We start from the raw sequence: 7,570 nt of genomic DNA, 5'->3' as shown, positions 1-7,570 counted from the left end.
TTTTAGTTTAATTGTAGGTATTGTTCAATTTCTTCTTTAATGTCATCTATGACTCATTGGTTGCTTAGAAGGTTGTTATATAATGTCCATGTGTTTATGGATTTTTTTGTGATTTTTCTGCCATTAATTTCCAATTCTCTTGCACTATGGTGAGAAAATACACATGGGGTAATTTCAGTTGTTTTGCTTTTACTTAAGCTCATTCTATGAGGTAGTATATCATCTGTTTTAGAGAATTTCTCATCTGCAGCTGAGAAGAATATGTATTTTAATGTTGTTAGGTGGAATACTCTGTTAACATGTACATCTGTTTTTTCACAAGTTTGGTTCAGTTCTGATATTTCTTGCAATTGATCTATCTCTTTGTGAAAATGGGGCATTAAGTACTCCTCTTACAATTGTGTTATTGCTTATTTAATTTTCCAAGTCTGTTAATGTTTATTTTATATTGTTGGGTGCTCTTGTATTTGGTAAATACATAAGTATGATTGTTATCTCTTCCTCTTTAAATTTTCCTCTAACATATAGTGACCTTCTTTATCTCTTCTGATCATTCTTTGTTTGATATTCACATTGTCTGTCAACAGTACAGCTACCCCTGCTTTTTTGGGTTCACATTGCATGATATATTGTTTTCCATCCTTTACCTTCTAGTCTATGAATTTCTTCTTGAGTTAATTTTGTTTTTCTATGTAGCATATTGTTGGGTAGTGTGTCTTGATCCACTTTGCCGGTCTGTATTGTTTTCTTGAATTCAATTGTATTAATTTCTTCTCTGATCTTTACAATTTCCTCCCGTCTTTGGGATTTGGGTTTGTCTTACTCTTCAATTTCTAGAAATTTGAGATGCAACATTGGATTGTTTATTTGTTCTCATTCTGTTTTCCTGATGTGAGAATTCACTGCTATAATTTTCCCTCTTATGACTGCTTTCATTGTGTCCCAAGGTTCTGGTATGTTGTGTCCGCATTCTCATTTAGTTGTAGATATTGTTTAATTTCTTCCTTTCTTTCATCTGTGACCTATTGGTAGCTTAGGAGTGTAGTATTTAATTTCCATGTGTTTATGGAGTTTTTGCAGTTTCTTTTGCAGTTAATTTCTGATTTCATTGCACTATGGTCAGATATTATGCATGGGATAATTTCTATTCCTTTGCCTTTTCTTAATCATGTTCTGCAGATAGCATATGGTCTATTTCAGAGAATGTTCCAGGTGCAGCTAAGAAGAATTTGTATTCTGATGATGTTGGGTGGAACAGTCTAGAAACATCTACTAAGTCCATTTGTTCACAGGTTTGGTTCACTTCTCTTATTTCTTTGTTGATTTTTTTCCCCAGTTGATCTATCTATCTCTTTGTGCCAATGAGATATTGAGGTCTCCTATTGCAATTTTGTTATTGCTTATTTGATTTCTCATGTCTATTAGTAATTATCTTCTATAGTTAGGTGTTGACATAGTTGGTGCATATATATTAGTGATTATTACCTCTTTTTCTTGAATTTTCCCCTAAAATGTATGCAGTAGCTTTCTTTATCCATTTTGATCATTCTATTTGAAGTTGACATTGTCTGCAAAAAGAATAGCTACTCCTGCTTTTTTCTGAGTTCCTACTGTGTGAAAGATTGTTTTCCATCCTTTGATTTTCAGTCTATGATTTTTTGCATTAAATGTTTCCTGTATACAGCATATTGTTTGTATCTTGTTTCTTGTTCCACTCTGCCAGTCTGTTTCTTTAGATTAATCAATTGAAGCCATTTACATTGATGGTTATAGCTGAAATGTATTGGCTTACCTTGATCATGGTATTTTTCTGCTTTTGGTTCCCTGCTTTTCCCCTCTGTTTATTTGCTTGCCCTGCCTAGTGGTTTCTTTCTGTTATTCTTGGAATTGTGGTCATTGTTATCTCTGTATAATATGTTTTAGTATTCTTTGTACCATTGGTTTGTCATTCATAAATCTGTTCAGTTGTTCTTTGTCATGAAATTGTCTCATTTTCCATCAATTTTGAAAGACAGTTTTGCAGGGTACATCAATCTGGACTGGACATTGTTTATTTTCAGGACTTGAAATACTTCACTCCAAGCTCTTCTTGATTTGAGGGTCTGTGTTGAGAGGTCTGCCATGATTCTGAAGGGCTTTCCTTTATAGGTGATCTGTTTCTTTTCTCTAACAGATTTTAATATTTTGTTCTTGTGCTGAATTTCTGGAATCTTGATTATTATATGTCTTACTGTAGTTTTATTTTGGTCAGGAATGTTTGGAGTTCTAAATGCTTCATGTATTTGTGAAATTCTTTATCCACACTTGGCAAGTTTTCTACATTATTTCTGCGAAGAGTGTTTTTATGTCATTGTGCTGTATCCAGCTTTCTCATTGACCCTAATTAATCTTATGTTATCTTTTTCTTGTGCATCTCATAGCTGTTGGATTAAGTTTTTATGGTTTCTTGCTAATATTAACATATCTTTTTTTCATTATCACTGTCTGTATTTCTGTCTTCAATAGCTGAAATGCCAACCTCTCCTTTGCTCAATGTGTTGCATATACTTTCTTTGGAGGTTTAAATCTCTTGGGTTTCTACTTAGATGCATTTCTTGCATTTCATTTCTTTCCTATGCTGGACATTGTTGCTATCATTTTTCTAAGATCGTCTATTCTTTTTTTCTGTATCTTCTCTAATATCTTTGATTTTAAGCATTATTTCTTTCTGAAATGATTTTCTCCATAGCCTTTCTGACTTGTTTTTTCATTTGTGCTGCTATCATTTGAGAAAGTTCCCTTGTTTGATTTCCTATGCCATCTATCACCCTGAGTTCCGGGCTTGTCCTTGGTGAACTGGGGGTCTGGAGTTGCATTTCCTTCTGTGTCTTATCATTTTCTATTTCCTCTTTTATGTTTTCTTTTCTATATTGATACTTGCCAGCTTCTTATGTTATATAGCTTTGTCACTAGTGTTTAGGTTTCCCTAGAAGGTGTCTGTTCTTCAGGGATGTCTTCTAGATGTAGGTGGTTTCTTAAAGCTATCCCCAAACCCTAACTTCCCAATTTGTAAAGGATGTAAGATTACTATTTGGTTCAGCTCGTACTCCTTTGATACTAGGCTGTGATGGCAATTATGACCTCATACACTCACAGTGTTATCCTACAGGGGAGTAAAACTATTTGCAACATGTATGACATCCTGGATAAAGTAGTACAGTTAGTAGTAATAATAATTTCAAGTGAAGCTTAACTACTGATAAATTATTGTAACCATGAGCTTTTACCTCTGACCATGGGAGTTAACTCTAAAATTACGTAAAAACGTAAAACATAGTTTTACGTAATTAACTCTAAATTACGTATGTTTACGTAATTAACTCTAAATTACGTATGTTTCATAATTAACTCTAAATTTAGAGTTAACTCTAAATTACGTAAAACATAGTATGCACTTCTATGCAGTGATTTTCCCCTTAGTCAGGTGATTTTACCCTTCTGACAGGAGCAAGGGATTTAAGATGGTTAGGAGTAGGCCAAAGTGATGAGTGAGGTCAAATATAGTAGAGTCAGGCTTGGAACTTAAAGGATGACCATCCAAGATTGGGAAACTGGGAGAACACTTGAGGGGAAGAATAAAATAGAATACAAAGGAGTAGTCAGAAATGGCAGAGACATGTTTACTCACTCGAAAGTTTAAATTCAAGAAGTAGTTGAGGAAAGAGAGAAAGTGTGTCTATAGAAGATAATGAAGAAAAGGTGAGAAACCTAAACATTAAAAAAAGAAGGAAAAAGAGAAAGAGAACAAAAATGAACCAAAGAAAAAGAAGATTAGCAAAAGAGAGGGGAGAAAAATAGAAAAAGAACAAAATATAAATACCAAATATAAAAATAACTACCAAATACAAAAGAAAATAAGATGATATCCAATCAGACAGGAGATAGATATCAAACCAAACAAACCAGGTTGAATGAAAGCAGTAAAATACCTCTGGTGCTTACAGTTCTGTGATAGTGTCCATATTTACTCCCAGAAATATGTTGGATATGGAGCTGAACTTGGCCTTTGGATGTGGGGCCTCGGACTGGACTTGTGCTAGTGGAGTTCTCTGGAGTTTAATCCCTGGCTCCTCGCTGCTGCCTCAGACACTTCTACACTGCCCTCCAAGGTCATGTGTGAGCCCATGCACCTGGGACCTGGCTGTTGTCCTGGGTCTCAGGTCTTGGAGTTCCTACTTTCAGATAATCACTTTACCAGAGCTCAGCAACAAAGGACTTGGAACTGAGTCAAACAGATATCAAAATCTCACTCTCAGTAAATTGGGAAGGTAGGGTATTGGGATAGGCATAAAGCAGGAACCTCCTACACACCAAAGACATCACTGAAATGATGATTCAAAACATTTAATGTTTCTACTCAACAAAGGCATATGTCCTTACACTCGTCTCGAAGACCCCATTGTCCCCAAGACAATGGATTAAGCCCAAAGTGTGGGCTCACACTCTGCTGGCAGGGCCTACAATCCCCAAGAATGGAGGAAGCACCAGGCATGGACTCACTCTGCTTACAGGGCACACCATCCCAAAGTGGGAACGGAGGAACCCTTGTAATTTTTAATAGATCTTCCTTTCATGATTTCTAGCTATGCTCCTGTCCTCAAGGTCTAAAAGTCTACCTCCAGTTGCTTTAAAGAGGCTCTCGAAGTTTTCCACGGAATTTTTAATTTCCTGGATATCTGTTTGAACCCCTTTCATGGATTCTATTTTCTTTCTATATTGAGCATTCATGGCTTCTGTCATTTTTCTTTCCTCATTTATTTTTATCTATATCTACTATAAATTTGCTGTGCAATTCCTTTATTATGGCTTCCAATTCTTTCTTTACCTGTGATATTATTTCTGACCTGATTTCCTTTATAGTCACATGGATTCATTTCTTTACTTCAGTTGTTCTCATTGCAGAAATTTCAGGTATGTGTCTTCCATTTTCCTCTATCTCATTGTCTCCTGGATTTGTTCTAAGTGGGCTAGAAGTCACAGGTTGCATTTTATTTCTGCCTCTGATTAATGTTTATTTTAATTTTTTTTTTTTGGTGTTCATTCTTGTAAGTGTCTGTAGTATGTAGCTTTATCACTAATATCAGGGCATCCCTATAAATGACTGTTTTTCAATTATGTCTTTGGTGTGTAGGAGGCTCCTGCTTTATGCCTATCCCAATACTGTGCCTTCCCAATTTACTAAGAGTGAGATTTTGATATCTGTTTGACTCAGTTTCAAGTCCTTTGTTGCTGAGCTCTGGTAAAGTTATTGTCCCAGAGCTTCCCAGTATTGTCAGAGAAGGGAGAACTACTGACTACAACAGATATGACATCTTAGATAAAGTAGTATAATTAGCAAGAACGATAACATCAAGCATAGCTTAGAAACTTAAAAACTGTAATTAACTACTAATTTTTTACCTTAAAGTATAGGAGCAAAATCTACAGTGATGTAAGAAATCCCACTGTATATTGGGATCTTGAATATAAACTGTTTCCTGTTGGTAGAGTGGCTTTACCCTGTGGTGTGGAAAGTTAAAAGGATAGTCAATAAAACAAAGATAACTGAAGAGAAATAAAGAAGCCAAGCTGGAGGACAAAGGATGATCATGAAAACTTTGGGAAACTATAGAAGAGGGCAGAAGAGAGAATAAAGAGTAAGCAAACAATTATTGAAATTGACCAGAAAAATTAGAAAGACTATTCACTTCTATGAAAATATGATTAAATACAGAGAGATAAGTTGAGGAAAGGGGGAAATAAAACAAATAAATTAGAACAAAAATATTGATTAAAAAAAGGAAAAAGATACAAAGAAGACAAATAAAATAAAAGAAAACAAAAAAACAAAATTTGTCTGGTTGTGGAGGTCCACTGGGCTGGCTCCTCTGAAAGAAGACAGTTTAACCTCCATTTTGGTTAACTCTTACCCTACTTCCATTTACTGATATGTATGTACAAAGCTGGCTAGGACAATATGGTGTCCTCTCAATTGGCTTTAAGCAATGCAAATGGGTCTAGATGAGGCACTTATGTGTAGCCTTTGAAGCAATGCAAGAGGTCAGTGATGTGCCACTTATTGCTCCCTATTACTAAGCATTTGCTAGGCTGAGAGATTCTGGGCTGTTGGCTGGGACTGAGCTTTGAGAAAGAGGCTGTGATATCGCAGGGCAGAATGGACAGACATCAAAGCTGAAACAACCAACCCAAAGCACTAGATACTCCCTCAAACTGTGTTATGCAGATTCCTCAACATTTAGGCACCTGTTACCAGAATCCAGTGCTCTTTCTGCATACCTCTCTCTGCATATTGCAGAGGTGCTATTGTACCTCCTGTCTAGCCCAGCTCACAGCACTCATGTACTTCTCACCATTGTCACACTCAACCCTCAACTACTCTTTTCTTCAAAAATTAATAAAGTCTGTGTTTGGCCCTGGGTCTTGGCCTTTGTTCTGGCTAGCGATTGTTCCTGTTGTAGGCAGCTGAACTGGATAGAAACATTATAGGCAGTGAGACAGGGAAAAGCCCTGGAAGGAGCCAGTATGGAAGACAGGCTACCTTGCAACTGTGGGATAAACAGGCACTTCCACTGTGGGCCAGACCTCAAGACAAAAGATTAAACAAATATACCCACATACCTCCCTAAGGATAAACAGGCACGGATACTCTAAATAGGTCTCTCTCACCTTGAGAAAGCCAGGAAGAATCACTAACTCAACCCCCTACAGGAAAGCTCCTGTTCTGTATTCATGTCAGCCTTCTATGTGACTTGCTTCCCTATTTGATTCTGATATAACCAATTTTACTTGGGCAATTATGCTTGTAATCTTATTTGTTGACCGTAGTTTTGTCCCACCTTATGCCCACCTTGCAGTTTCCCATGTTTCCCATATTGAACCTGCCTCATGTCATGGATTTGCTCTATAAAAATCCCTAGAAAAGGCAGGTTCCTTGGCAACCCACTTGGGTCACCTTCTGTCTCTCTCTCTCAGATAGAAGCTCTCTTTCCCTCAGTAAATATATCCTGCTGTTAACCTTCATTGTTCTTAAAATTCATTCTTTGCTTTTAGAGAACACAAACTCATACCAGATATCTAGCAGGTTGTGAGTTTCTTTCCCCTATATCAATAGGTAACATTTGAGGCTGGGGATTTAACTCAGCGGCACAGCGCCTGCCTGGCAAGTGCAAGGTCGTGAGTTTGAGTCCCAATACCGGAAACCACACCCCCCCAAAATAGGTGACATTCATTTGCAGCTGAGTTTGTCTGCCTGTATAATGACAGTAGCATTGACAGAGTCTAGTGGTCTTTCTTTCTTTTTACTCTCTGTTACTTTTAGCCCACCTTGTCACTATTTCTGCTTGTACAATTTTCACAAAAATCTTGGGATTTTATTAATCCCATGGGAGATAATATCATTAGAGTAAAGCCATATCCACAGATCTTTCTTCAGTAATCCTTCTTGTACTTTGAATTCTGAGATGGCTGAGGGACAATGCCTTTCAACTTCTTAAAGTCCCACTGGATTTCTGGAGAAGATCTGAGGGACACC

Source organism: Chinchilla lanigera, unplaced genomic scaffold (genome assembly GCF_000276665.1).
Source record: "Chinchilla lanigera isolate Chin_1 unplaced genomic scaffold, ChiLan1.0 scaffold00074, whole genome shotgun sequence".
In the NCBI taxonomy this organism is placed as follows: Eukaryota; Metazoa; Chordata; class Mammalia; order Rodentia; family Chinchillidae; genus Chinchilla; species Chinchilla lanigera.
The sequence above is the reverse complement of the archived record's forward strand: the minus strand, read 5'-3'. Positions refer to the sequence as shown.